The sequence below is a fragment of the Leiobunum rupestre genome, chromosome 2, assembly GCF_980474605.1.
Source record: "Leiobunum rupestre chromosome 2, qqLeiRupe1.1.hap1, whole genome shotgun sequence".
NCBI classification, from domain to species: Eukaryota; Metazoa; Arthropoda; class Arachnida; order Opiliones; family Sclerosomatidae; genus Leiobunum; species Leiobunum rupestre.
In genome coordinates, this window is record NC_143385.1 from 80,894,135 (window position 1) to 80,907,502 (window position 13,368).

General features: G+C 36.2%; 1 long non-coding RNA gene across 1 annotated transcript; it reads left to right on the top strand.

Moving 5' to 3' along the window:
- Window positions 1–2,058: 2,058 nt before the first annotated feature.
- LOC149959418 (uncharacterized) lies at window positions 2,059–4,337 on the top strand. The gene is made up of 3 exons (XR_016478388.1): window positions 2,059–2,171; window positions 2,733–2,870; window positions 3,922–4,337. It is a non-coding gene; the product is annotated as an uncharacterized LOC149959418 (long non-coding RNA).
- The last annotated feature ends 9,031 nt before the right edge of the window (window positions 4,338–13,368 follow it).

Genomic DNA, 13,368 nt, shown 5'->3' on the forward strand with positions numbered 1-13,368 from the left:
GAATTGGCTGCCGGTTCATTATTTGAAGTTTATTTTGCTGTATCTGTTCACGTTTGTGGTGTGGACAGTCAACATTAAATTTACAAAGAGGTCAAACTTGAAATTTAATAGAACTTTAATACAAGCACATCCTCATAGATAATATTGTTTATCTTAAATTTGGTTCTGAAGAAACATACTTTTTTTTTAAAGTAAATTTTTGTAATTTGCGATTTTTCACTTTTGTATTAGATTCTATTACACGAGCTCTTTACGGGGGTAACACTTAACGGTGAATATGGAAAATGGTCAACTCGAAGTTTAATGAAACTTTAATCCTACCACCGCCTTATAGATCGAGCAATGTACCTTAAATTTGGTTTTGGAGAAAATATTATTTCTATATTAACGTGATTTTTAAATTCTTTCTATTCTTCACTGATGCATAAGACTTTATTATAGGACTTCATTACCGGGGTGGAAATAAACATTTCACCTGCTTTGAACTCAAAAGGGGGAAAGCACACCACACCGATTTTATAGAACGCTCTATTGTACGAACCTTTACACAAAAAGAATTTGGTGTACAGAAAAACATCACCTTAAAATTCAGTTTAGAAGAACACAAGTATTTTTTAAAACATAAGTATAAGAACTACAGGAGTCTTATGAATCTTTGCTTCCTTGAAGGTGATTGAAATTTTTCGCAACTAGCCATGACAAAACTGCTTGCACCGGAATAGCCGATACACGGAAAAGACTGTCAGCTCGTGCCCTTCCACAAAAAACTGTTGATAACCAGATCCTCACGCCTTCGGATTTGAATACATTGGACGTAAATAAAATATAAAAGAAATGACATTTCATTATGCTGCAAAATCAATCTTTTATTCCAATAAGCAAAACATAAATAAAACATCTCGCCTCTCAGGTGGCCAATCCTTTTTTATGGTTAAGGCATGTGATTAAAACTTAGCAACGGGAATTCAAATACATTATTTTCAGATCTCATTCTTTGGAAAATAATAACGTTCAATATAAGGTTCCTTATAGATAGCTATTAATATTTATAATAAACGATAATTAAATAAAATAAATTAAATTTTCGTGATTGTATCTCTTTATTGCCAAGTTTCACTAATCATCAATTTGTTGAGTGTGATCGCTACAGCATAGCGCTCCAATTTCTGATTCAGAAAATGTGTTAGGATCCGGTGTTCAACTTCTTTTTTGTATACACCATATGCACAAATAAATTGAAATAAATTGAAATAAATTGAAATAATTCGCGCGAAATTACCATAAAGACGTGTTTAAACACAGCCGCGCCCTCTACAGTTGGGTGGTGGAACTACTCAAGAAGAAAGAACTGACGTCATCCCCAGAACTATTTTGCTAGCTTAATTCTTCCGTTGAGAAATTACATCCTGATTTAGCGCATCATAAAACCCAGTGACCGTGGCTGTAAAACATTACAAAGAATTGATGAAAGCTGGGTCCTCAAATCATCAAATTAAGTGTTCAAAATCAATATTCAAAGTTATTACACGGTTATCCCAATAAATCATATTGAAATCCTGATTCGTTTAGAAATAATTTAAAAAACTCGATTTTATTAAAAATAATTTAAATAATTAAATACATCATTAATATTATCCTTGGAATGCATAACAAAGTAAACACTTGAAAAGTCGAGTTATCCTAAAAATTCTATGTAAATAAGAAATTTTTTAAAAATAATCAATGAAATGATTCTGGAAATTCCCAAATTTCCACGAAATCATGAAAATCTAAAAATTCAGGCAAGTAACGCTGGAAATCACGTTTCTAAAACACGTTATCAGTTTGGCGATAATTTTCAGCCCCCCTCCCCCACCCTCTTGTGGGGACCCGGTGATACTCCGTGATACCAGATTACTAAAATATGTCTTATCTTTGGACTTTATCACAACTCAATTTCATATGGTTTCTAATTGTATCAGGTTTTAGTCGAAAAATGAGTCATAGTTAGCAGAGCGACTGAGGTAAAGTCCAAGAGTTAGAATTTTGAAAACCATACTAGGCGAGACTGAACCAGGCAGAACAAAGCTGCAGAACCCTTGCTAAGTTGGGACAGTTCTCGAAAGAAATATTTTAAAATAGTATTTCAGGAACCAAACTCAAAAGAAGTTATTGAAGAGAACAGATTTCATGTAAGTTACTAGTCAAAACTAAATTTTAATAGTCGTACAATGCTTTCAAAATTAAAAGGTTAATTTTTTAAGATCCTTGTGGTTTTTAATTCAAAATTTATAAGTAGTTTCAATAATGTTAAGCTATTTTCAAATACCACAAGAAGAGCCAACTCCAATATTATTGACACGCACTTTTATTTTATCGCAATTGGCCAGGATGGTACTTGGTTGCGAGATTATTTTTAAGAACGCACTGCCTTATTCAGTGCAATTTGTTTGAAACCGACAAATGGTGGTAATGTTATTGAAACTGGAAAATTGCTTAAGCCTTTTTAAATTATGAGGAAGAAGGCTAAAACTCTATATCCTAAATGACCAAATTAAAATGATTTGGTTTGTTCGCCGCGAATAATTTGTTAATTATTTGGACATTTCATTTGGGACGTTCCAATTTCTCAATAATTTCAAATGTTGGTCTTCTTGGTGCTTATAATTGGACTCCTGAGAACATTTTTATTCACACTCTGTTACCCTCCTCGAACTCATCGCAAAAATTATGAATTTATTAATCCCAATTAGAAACGGCACCTTTTCCCGAGGATTGTGGAAATATCAGCCAAAGTGTCTTCGAGCCACGGAGTTCTACTTCTCCCCGACGCCACAAACCAAAGACCACACGGACAACGGAGAATCAGAATCCAGTAATCCAGAAGCATGGTGAGATTGAAATTTGCTATTAAAATACAAAATTTTAAGAGTGATAATTCCTCAAAAAGTCACGTATGCCATTTTAAAGAGATTAACCAATCTTAAGCAAGGGTGCCGAAAGGGCAATTTGGACCTTAAAAATGAAATGTCGATCTACAAAGCAATGATCCTTAAAATTAGGGAAACCAAGACGGTATCTACATATTTTTAGTGATGGTGGCTCAATTGGGGCAATCCGCGGACGTCAGGGTTGAATTTTCCAACGGCCCACGAAAGAGACGAGAATCATTTCTAGCCGCGTTCGCTTTAAAATCCTTAGAAGAGGTTAGTTTAAGAGAGCAAATGAGATACCAGATTCTTTATGGGAAGGAGCTCATTTTTGAGCAAGAGGGGGATTAGGAGCAACGCTTCAGATCGTCTTAACACGAACTCACTCTCCTTGTGAGTATTTGTGCCGACGTTTCACTGGAAATTCCCGATAGATATTTCTTTTCTTAAACCACGCGAAGTGAAAGCGCCTAAAGACACTTTTTAAAAAAAAATAACTTATTTTCTTATGATTAAGCACCTTAATAATCATAGTTTTGAAATAGAGAAGCGCAATTTTGAATACAAGATTTTTTAAACAATCTGGCGGATGAAATCAGTTTATGATATTCATTACGCAATTCAAAGGATTCGTGCCACAAAAATTTAAAGTCGTTTTATAATTCGACTCCTAAGTTTGGCATTCTCCGCATAGCCGATCAATAAATTGTTACAACCCCCAAAACGTCACCAAAATTTCCCTAGTTTGTCTGTTCACATTTTATGGTGAGTCGTTTCCAAAATTATTTCTCTCATTCAACTTCGACCTCCGAATTTTCTGTCGTGATATTACAAGTTTATAAAATATGCTTACGTTAGAAGTATCCGTCTAGACTGAAAATGAAGCAGAGTCGACGCGGATTAAAATAGGCTCTTATTTCCAGAATAGAGATATAAATATTTATATTAAAACAATCTTGTTGTATAAGGTCGAATAAGCACGCTTGAGGATAATAACTGGTTCCATTCGCAGGAAACTGATCAGATCAGGAACGCGGATTTTTTCAACTCCCTCTTGAAATCTGGGGCGGTTGAGAAGTCCTCAACCAACGCAACCCACAGATACCATTTACCGGAAGCAAACGAGAGTGACACTACGTTCCGGAAATATCGAACAATGCGCCTGTTGGAGAATTCGTCGTTCAAGATACTGGTCACTTGTGTAGTCAATCCCTTCGAGTTTTACGCTCAACCGCTCTACAACCAAGCCCAATTGTTTAAATTGTCGAACGAATTGAATAAGTACTACCAGCGACCAAAGAACCAAAATCCACAACTCGAGATTGCTTGTGGCAGCCCGTGCGCAGTATACCTGACTACCAACGGCTTTTGGTACAGAGCGGAAGTGTTGACCATCTGCGATCGAAAAGTCAAAGTCAAGTTGGTAGATTACGGAAAGACCCAGCTAGTTCGCAGAGAGAACGTGGCACCTTTGCCGCCCAAATTTCAGCTCCTTCCTCGTCAAGGAATCAAAATGGCGCTATCCAATTGGCGGAGCGGATTGCGAGTCGAGAGTTTGGACGATAAATTCCGGGAAGAGGTCTTCTACAAACGGTTCCTCTCCGAAATCGTCGACGGTCCTTCGGGTCGCGATGCCCTCTACACCGTTCGTTTGTCGGACATCTTCGGATTGACCGATTCGTCAGTCTGGTGGAAAACCATCGCGAATGTGTCCAAGCCGTTCGTCGAGAAGAGCGCGGTGGATGTTGGCGCCAAACTGAAAGTGGTCGTTACGACGGTGGTTTCTCAAATTCACTTTTACTGCCAGATTCCGACAAACGCCTTCCAGAGCGCTATACTCTCTTTCGAAAACTATTACGATCGCGAGTTGGAGTCGATGGACTTGGAAATGGAGCAGCTGTGTCCAAACACCTTTTGCGCCGCTTGGAGCCCGGAAGATGAAATTTGGTTCCGCGCTCGCGTTGTACACATTACCGGAAACCACGTCACGGTTTTCAACGTTGACACCGGCTGCTTCCGCGAGATTCCTCGTGAAGATTGTCAAATTCTGCTCCAGGAATTCTCCGCCGTTCCTAGGCAAGCCATTCTCTGCCAGTTGAAGCACGCGGATGTGAGTTCCAGCCCCTTGCAATTAGAGGCCGGCACTGAACTGTTGACTGAATTCACCGCTTTTAACGACGGCGTGTACGAAGTTGACGTTCATTATTATGTCAAGTAATTTACTCGAACTTGTGCGAAAACTCTATTCCCCATAATTTTAATCTTTTTCTGTATAAAATGATTTTCCAACTAATATAATATATAAAAATGTATTTAGTTTTAAACATCATAATTAAAGTTTACTATTTCAGAGATAACTTTATTGTAATTTTGCGTAGGAGATAAGTTGAATGGCATTTGATACTTATTTTCTTCGAAATATTTTTTTAACTTTATCCAAATATGTTTCATCCAGTTGTGATTATAAACTGTGTTTTAAAACTAAAAACTTGAATATTGCACAGGATAGGCAATCTATAATTATTGCTTCTTTTCTTTTGTCATTGATCTCCACTAGATTTAAATCCATAAACCCTGCAATTTTCAGAATAAAATGGTAATTTTATATTTAATAAGGTTTTATTTATTAAAAAAAATTGAATTAAATTTTGACGCTACAATAAATACAAATAAAAACGAGGATAAGTAATTTTAGGAACTTTCACATTTTTAGTAAACAAGGGTTTCTAAACTTTTGGAACTTTGTTTCATCCTTCGGATCTTGGTGGCATTTCTGGTAGCTTTTATTGCTTTAATCTTTAAACGCGAGGAAGCTTCCTTCAGTAAATTCTTCTACAGTTTCTGAATTTCGGTTTTAAGTTTTTCGGTGAATTATTTTCTTAATCGGATCATTGTCACTTTACAAATTTTGCGTCATGAAATGGTCACTGGTTCACCACTGGAAACCAACAATCCAAATAAATTTTTATTTGGGTTTCGTTATTTGATGCATTACGTAAAAAAATTCTGCTTTATCTTCACAGTTTGCTATCTTGAATAGTTTTTTAGCTTCGTAATTAATCTCCACGAGAAGTGAAGGCTTTTGGTTTCAGAATCAATAATCCTCCCTTATTCAAGTCTTCAGTCCACTTTGTGAAATCGTTGGGATTCAACTTAACACTATTTTTACCTCTCCGAGGGGACAAAGTCGCCTAGGAGGGGTTATACAACCACCGTGTCTGTCTGTGGGTCTGTGGGTCTGTCAGGCCTGCGAACGCATTTTCGGTGCAAAGTGTAATCACTGCGTACGCAGTTTCTCGAGATCTCTGCGTTCGCAGTTTCTCGAAGGGTTGGCAAAACAACCGTGTGACGGTGAGCGTTAGCGGATTCATTTGCGTTTTGGTTTGGATGGTGTTTTTTCGCTCACCGTCGTGACGGTTTGGTGTTTTACGTTTTTGTAGTGTTTATACGTCGGTTGTGAGTGTTGAGTTAGTTGTTTTTGTGTTCTGATGGTTGTGCATGTTGAGTCTGTTGTGTTTATATGGGCGTTTTCTCTCCAACTTCTTCTTAATGACTTTGGGACGGACCGAGTGCTGAGTGTAATGCTACCTCTCAACGTCCAATGGCAGGGTTTCCACCAGTTGTACACGGTATTCGTCTTAGTATCAATTTGCGATCGCATCGGGCGGGATTTGAACCCGAGACCTCCTGCTTGACAGGCGGACGTTCTACCACAGAACCACCGACACTTGTTACGCCTTATTGAAAATTAGACCGAAAATTAGTACGAAATTTTGGTTTAATTGAAATAGAATTGAAATTGAAATTATTGCATCGAAGAAATTCTAATTTAGCGTTTCTCTATTGATTAAAAACAAATGCGCCAACCAGGTTTCGAACCCAGACCATTCGGCTTGGCAGTCGAGCGCTCTACCACAGAACCACCGATAGCTCCTTAGGTTCACTGAAATTAAGACACGCATCGTAAGCATAATAGGTAATAAAGTCTTTTTTTATTAATGAATTTATGATGGCCTAATCTGGTTTTTTTAAAGGTTAAATCTTGTTTTAGCGCAGTGTCAGCCGAGATAAGAGGGTTAAAGGGTAGACCCTGTGGGTGGTCCACTTTGTTAGTTTTTTGTTATTTATATACTGGTATTTTTAACGACCTATATATAGTTGTGTTAATTCAAAGGAGATAATTTAACGTTAATTGCTTTAAGAGCTGGCGGTTGGTCAAGTGGCTCTCTGTGCTTTGTTGATGGTAAGGTTTTTGCTTCTTGTAAATATATTTGGTGTGGATATTTGGATATCTACGATTTCTAACGCAGTCAATGATTTCCTGGGTGTGCGAGTCATTATATGATATTGGAAATTGGACGGCATTGGTCTTTTTCATGCGGTATTTGTCACAACGTCAACTGGAAGTATACGAGCGTTGAAATAAAATGAGCGTTAAAGATGCGGCAAGTATTTCGAAAGCGAGAAAAATACAAATACCATCTGTAGATATTTCTTTCATTAAAATTTGCTTAGTATTATATTCAACTTATAAACATGTACTGTTAAAAGGGTTAAATTCAATTGTGCATTGTTTTAGTAAGTCTAACTCGCTATTGTAACTACTTAATTTATAATATTCTGAATAAATTAAACTCGATTGTTTCGTCTCAATTATTTAAATTAAAATTAAAATTTTATACCGGGCAGGGTTTGAACCGAGAATACGTTTTTCGTAAATAACTCTGAATTGCGGAGATATCTTTGGGGGTCGTGTCGAGAAATTAATACCACTAGGGACCATTCTTCCGAGGAGAGGTATATTTTGGCTCGCCAACTTGTTAGTAAATGATTTTTGCCGTTGCAAATCCCACTATTTTCCGCAACGCTTCATTGAAAAATCTTCTTTAAAACATTGAGGTATTAAGAGCACCTATGTACCCCTGGTTACACCACTGCCGCGAAATATCCGTTCGTTACTTCGCCCTCAGGCGCAGGGTGGAGCTACTGAATTTGAAAATTATTATCGACGTAAAAGGTTTAATCTAGTCATTCTTTCTTCAATCTGTGATACCGAAACTATTCCGCAGCATCGCGCAAAGGATCCAACTGCGGAAGTAAAGCAGACAGAGAGCTATGATGAAATATCCAGTGACGCACAGGGGCCAGTAGCGTCTCAAGATGAAACAGTACTGGGTGTCAGTCCCAGAAGCTAGGGGCGACAATCTCATCGAAATACATTTAAAGTCTAGTAACAATGGCCGAGAGGGTGAGACCGACCATAGTGACGCCATCGGAAGAGACACTTGAGATTGGGGAGGGGGCAGGGCCTCTGAAACACTCGGGTCTGGAGGAGAGAAAACCATATTTTTGGCAGACTTAAACGTTTAAAGTTTATTATTTTTAGATTCCGAAAATTAACACGCATTTAAGGTGATACATTAAAATAATTCTGATTAAATTCTGGTTTTAGTTGGTCTCAATTACAAGGTGTAGTTAGCTAAAATTGGTTAATGATACATCAAATTATAGAAATTTCCAGGTTTGCATTGTAAAAATTTCCAGTTTATGAAATTGCCGCTTTTCTTTTTAAGCTTTTCTAAATTTAACAATTGATTGTAACTTTAATAAAATATGGCTTAGAAATATACAAATATATTTCCGAAATAATCAAGTTGACTTTAAATCTTAAATCTTGTTCTATCACTTTTGGTTCATTAATTATTTGGACATTTCATTTTGGCCTCCACTTTAAATTTTCTAAATTAATTTAAATGTTCGTCTTCTTGGCGAAAATATTTGATAATAGAAATTGGATCGCTAATACTTTACCATAAATCTAGTAATTTCGTTACTTATTTGTTTTATTTTAGTTATTAAATGTGTTTTAGTGACAATCAATCAAAGTGCAATAATATCTTACTTGCTACTAAATTACAAAACTTGATTTCAAAAATTTAAATATTTACAAAATCACGTTTTTTATGTGCAAGTCTAGTATTATCGTTTTAATAATTAAAAAACCTATTAAAACGGAAAAAGTACAATTTAATATATGTTAATACTAAAGAAAGCATTTAAAACAAGTTGGCAAGCCATAATATACCTCTCCTCGGAAGCATTGTCCCTAGTGGTATTAATTTTTCGAGATGACCCTCTAAGTTGTATCTCCCCAATTCAGAGTTATTTACTAATAACGTAATCCTGGTTCAATCCCGCCCGGTATAAAATTTTAATTTGAATTATAATAATTGAAACGAAACAACCGAGATTAATTTGTTCAGAATATTATAAATTAAGTAGTTACAACAGTGAGTTAGACGAACTAGAACAACGCACAATTGACTTTAACCCTATTTACGGTACAAGTTTAGCAGTTAAATATAATACGAAGCCAATTTTAATGAAAGAAATATCTACAGAGGGTATTTGTATTTTTGTCGCTTACGAAATACTTGCCGCATAGTTAACGCTCATTTTATTTCAACGTTCGCCCGATCAAGATACCGTAGATATCTGGTAGTGGACGACTCGTAGACTGTCGGAACCATCCTGTTGACGTTGTGACACATACCGCATGAAAAAGACCAAAACCGTCCAATTTCCAATATCATATAATGACTCGCACACCCAGGATATCAATGACTGCATTAGGAATCGTAGATATCCAAATATCCACACCACCAAAAAACTTATTAACAAGAAGCGAAAAACTTACCATTCACAAAGCACAGAAAGCCACTTGACTAAACGTATATCAATAAATGACCGTAGAGGGAATAGTTAGGGTTCTTTATAAATAAACACAAACGAACCCAATTGATGAACTGCATTAAACATCTTAATCAGCCGAGAAAACGTTTAAAATAAATTACGACCGAGATGAAAACCAGACCAACAACATATGTTGTTAATAAATGAATTATTAAGCTTGAAAACCAATACGCTAAACCTAATAGATAAGAATATACGACTGAAAAAACTAAATAAATTACAAAAAACTAACGGGTTCTACCCTTTATCTTATCTGCTGACTGCGCTAAAACAAGATTTGACCATTAAATATTTTGAAAATGCGACGTATACACTTTGAAGGTTCCGTCAAAAATTATCCTTTCCCAAACGTAAAGGTTCTCAAAACATTAATACACAAAAAATAAGTAAAAAGGTTCCTCCAAAAAATGAACCATTTTGCGGAAGAAGTAAATAATTTTAAAAGAATAAAAGATAAAACAAATATACAACCGCAAAAATAAAACGTCAAATAATAGAAAAAAATCTTTAACTCCATTCATTAAAAAAACCCTAAACAAAAGTACCAAATTGAAATAAAGCAACTTATTATATTAAACAAGATTAAGTCTTTATAATTTTTTCGTAAAAAAACCACATTAGGCCTTCACAATTTCATTCGTAAAAAAATTCAAGACTTTGTTAACTATTATGCTTACAATGAGTGTCTTATTTGCAGTATAGCTTGAAGTTATCGTTGGTTCTGTGGTAGAGCGCTCGACTGCCTAACTGAACGGCCCGGGTTCGAAACCTGGGTGACGCATTTGTTTTTAATCAAATGAGAAATCGCTAAATTAGAATTTCTTCGATGCAATAATTTAAATCTTCCACGAAATCTTGCTCTATTTCAATTAAACCAAAATTTCATACTCTATTAAATACGCTTTCGATAAAGCTGAAGGTCTAATTTTCATTGAAACGTAATAAGTGTCGGTGGTTCTGTGGTAGAACGTCCGCCTGTCAAACAGGCGGTCTCGGGTTCGAACCCCGCCCGATGCGATCGGAGAGGTAAAAATTTTACTTCCATCAAAAAATCGACGAGTTAAGATGATTAGTACAATTGAAAGTCGAATTCCAGCAAATTTAATAATAGCATTATACTCGAAACTACAAATATCTGATCATCAAAAACCAAATGCATGTAACTAACTGAGGCTTAATTTATTGAAAGAAATATTCATAGTTATTTTTAGAAGCACGCTATTTTCAAAAATTTTGTGGTTTAATTAATATTGAAATTAATATTGACTCTCATTAATATTAATAAAAAAAGAGATAAGAATTACGTCGTAGCGAGCTCATCGCTGAAAATAAATAAGTCTGTAAACAATTATATTTCTCATTCACGGTATCTACTGCACCAAATAGTTCAGTCATTAGAGTCAGAAACTTAAGAATATATTCATACCATATGCATGGACTAATTAATTAGTTAATTAGTTAATTAGTCCATGCCATATTCAACTAAAATAAAAGTAGTGCTTGGAAATTTGGTTTCCCCATATCTAGTGAAGAGTTACTATTACGTTCGCCATTCCGAGGAAGCGGAATTGCTAGGCAATAAGAAAGGGAGAAAGGAGATGGGTTTCGTGCACTGCGACAGTAACTTTAACAGTGGTTTAATTGATGAACGGAACAAATTTTATTGACAATATAATTTACACTTTTTTATATTTAATACTCACACAAATCTGGGTCGGCTCCCTTTGTAGTCGGGGACATATTAAAATTTTTATAGTTAAGAATTTTTAATTTCGGGGGCGATAATTTACGGACTAGCGTGGTTAAGAGCTGGGGTGAATACGACAAAAATGACGGGAACTCGGGAAGGAGTTTTCTTCGCTCGGTTTTCTTACTTGTTTTATTACAAGAGGTGAGATTTAAGGGCGCATGCTCAAACATTCAAAACGGGGGAGGAGAAACGGAAAATATGTCAACAAAAATGGGGTTTAAAAGATTTGACTTTCTTTAACAACGGTTTTTTAAAAGGGGGAGAGACTCAATTTTTAGGCTGTGCTCGATTTCTAACTCGGTTGAGCAGGGAATATGGAAATGTTCAACTTAAAGTTCGTAGTCGGTGGATTTTATCGGGGATTCTTCTTTACGATATCCCGAAGGCGAGGCTGGCTTTAAACGTCCCTAGAGTTATGGCTATCCGGGTCTACGGGGTTCCGGTTTACGCCTTTCCGGATTATTTTTAGACTTTTCGGTTCTACGGGATTCCGGTTAATCTACGCGTTGTCTGGCTGGATGGCTCTTTGTGGACGATTTATCTTTACCGGATGACATACGAGTTCGTATCGCGTTAATTACAGATACCTGGCTATTAAGCGGTGCGGCGTGCTAATTGCATCTTTTGGGGTTACTATGTTTTTCTAATTATCTTCATTGCGAATTTTATTTCGAGGTCCGAACTTGGGTTTACTTTGGGGCATTCTAGCCGAGCTTACGTTTCATTCCGACTGTGGAGCCGTCTGCGTACTCTACTCTCTATCCTGTTTTTAATGTCTGAAATTCAATTATCCTCCCTTTTCGCCGTGCGTTCTGGTTTTGTTCTTCTTTCTTTATGGGGGGGGGGGGGTTAAAGTCAATCCTGTTTACTTAGGTGCGTCATTACTAGGGGTTGTAATTACGACAAGCGGTCGAGTCTAAGGTACAGGTTCATTGGATGGGAATATTGTCCGCACCAACGACTCTATAATGGGCTTCTCTTTAAATTAGCTAGTCTCTCCTCTCGATATTCTTTGGGTCGACCTGAGGATAGCTTAGTTTTCGTGGGAAAAACCCTAAATTCTAGGTGGGACGCTGGAAAAGGTAAAGTTTTTAACTGTTACTGGGGTTCAGGTGCTCTTTTGGAAGGCTCGGATTTGAATCATGTGGTGTAATATGACCTTCAGGTGATTTTCTCTCGTTTCTTTTCTTTCACTGGCGCCGGACGGTGGATCTCTCGACGTTGTATGAGACAGAATACAATGGGTGTTTTCTTTAAGTATAGTCAAACTGGGAATTTAATTTTAAGGCATCAAGTTTAATTTTGATGTTATGGGAGTTTATATATTTTAATAGCTTGGGCTTTCTGGGAATACTTAACTCTACAATTGTAATTTAACTTTATGGAAAAATATACATAATTTACTTGTTTAATTTAATTTGGGTTGTTTTTAAGATTAACTTGGGAGTTCTAAAATCTTCGGAGAGCCAACTTGTATAATAATATTCAATTACCTAAAACACAACATAAGACACAAGACATGATGTTTATAATAATTTAAAAGTGTTTAATTATATATATACAGGGTGTTACGGATAAGAGTACCGAAACTTTCTATATGCATTCTATGGGTCTCTATGAGTAAAAAATCTCGAATAAACATGGGTCCTAAAGTGCTTCGTTTCAGAGATATGGGCTCCCAAAAAACTACCCAAAAAAAACCGGACACAGCCTTAAATCTGGCAAACAATATTCTTCCTTGAACCAAATTGGTATAAGATCGACACAAAGTTTAAACATTGTTTTTTTTTGTGATTTTCATGTAAACTGGAGAGAGGTACAAATAATATTTCGACTGGTTTTACCAAATAGACGAACGATTGAATCTTTGAACTTCTAACCCAATAAGCGTTCTCGGACGGGCCATATTAACCACAGAACGAATTAGACAAACTTAAAAGCATTCTTTTAGAAATC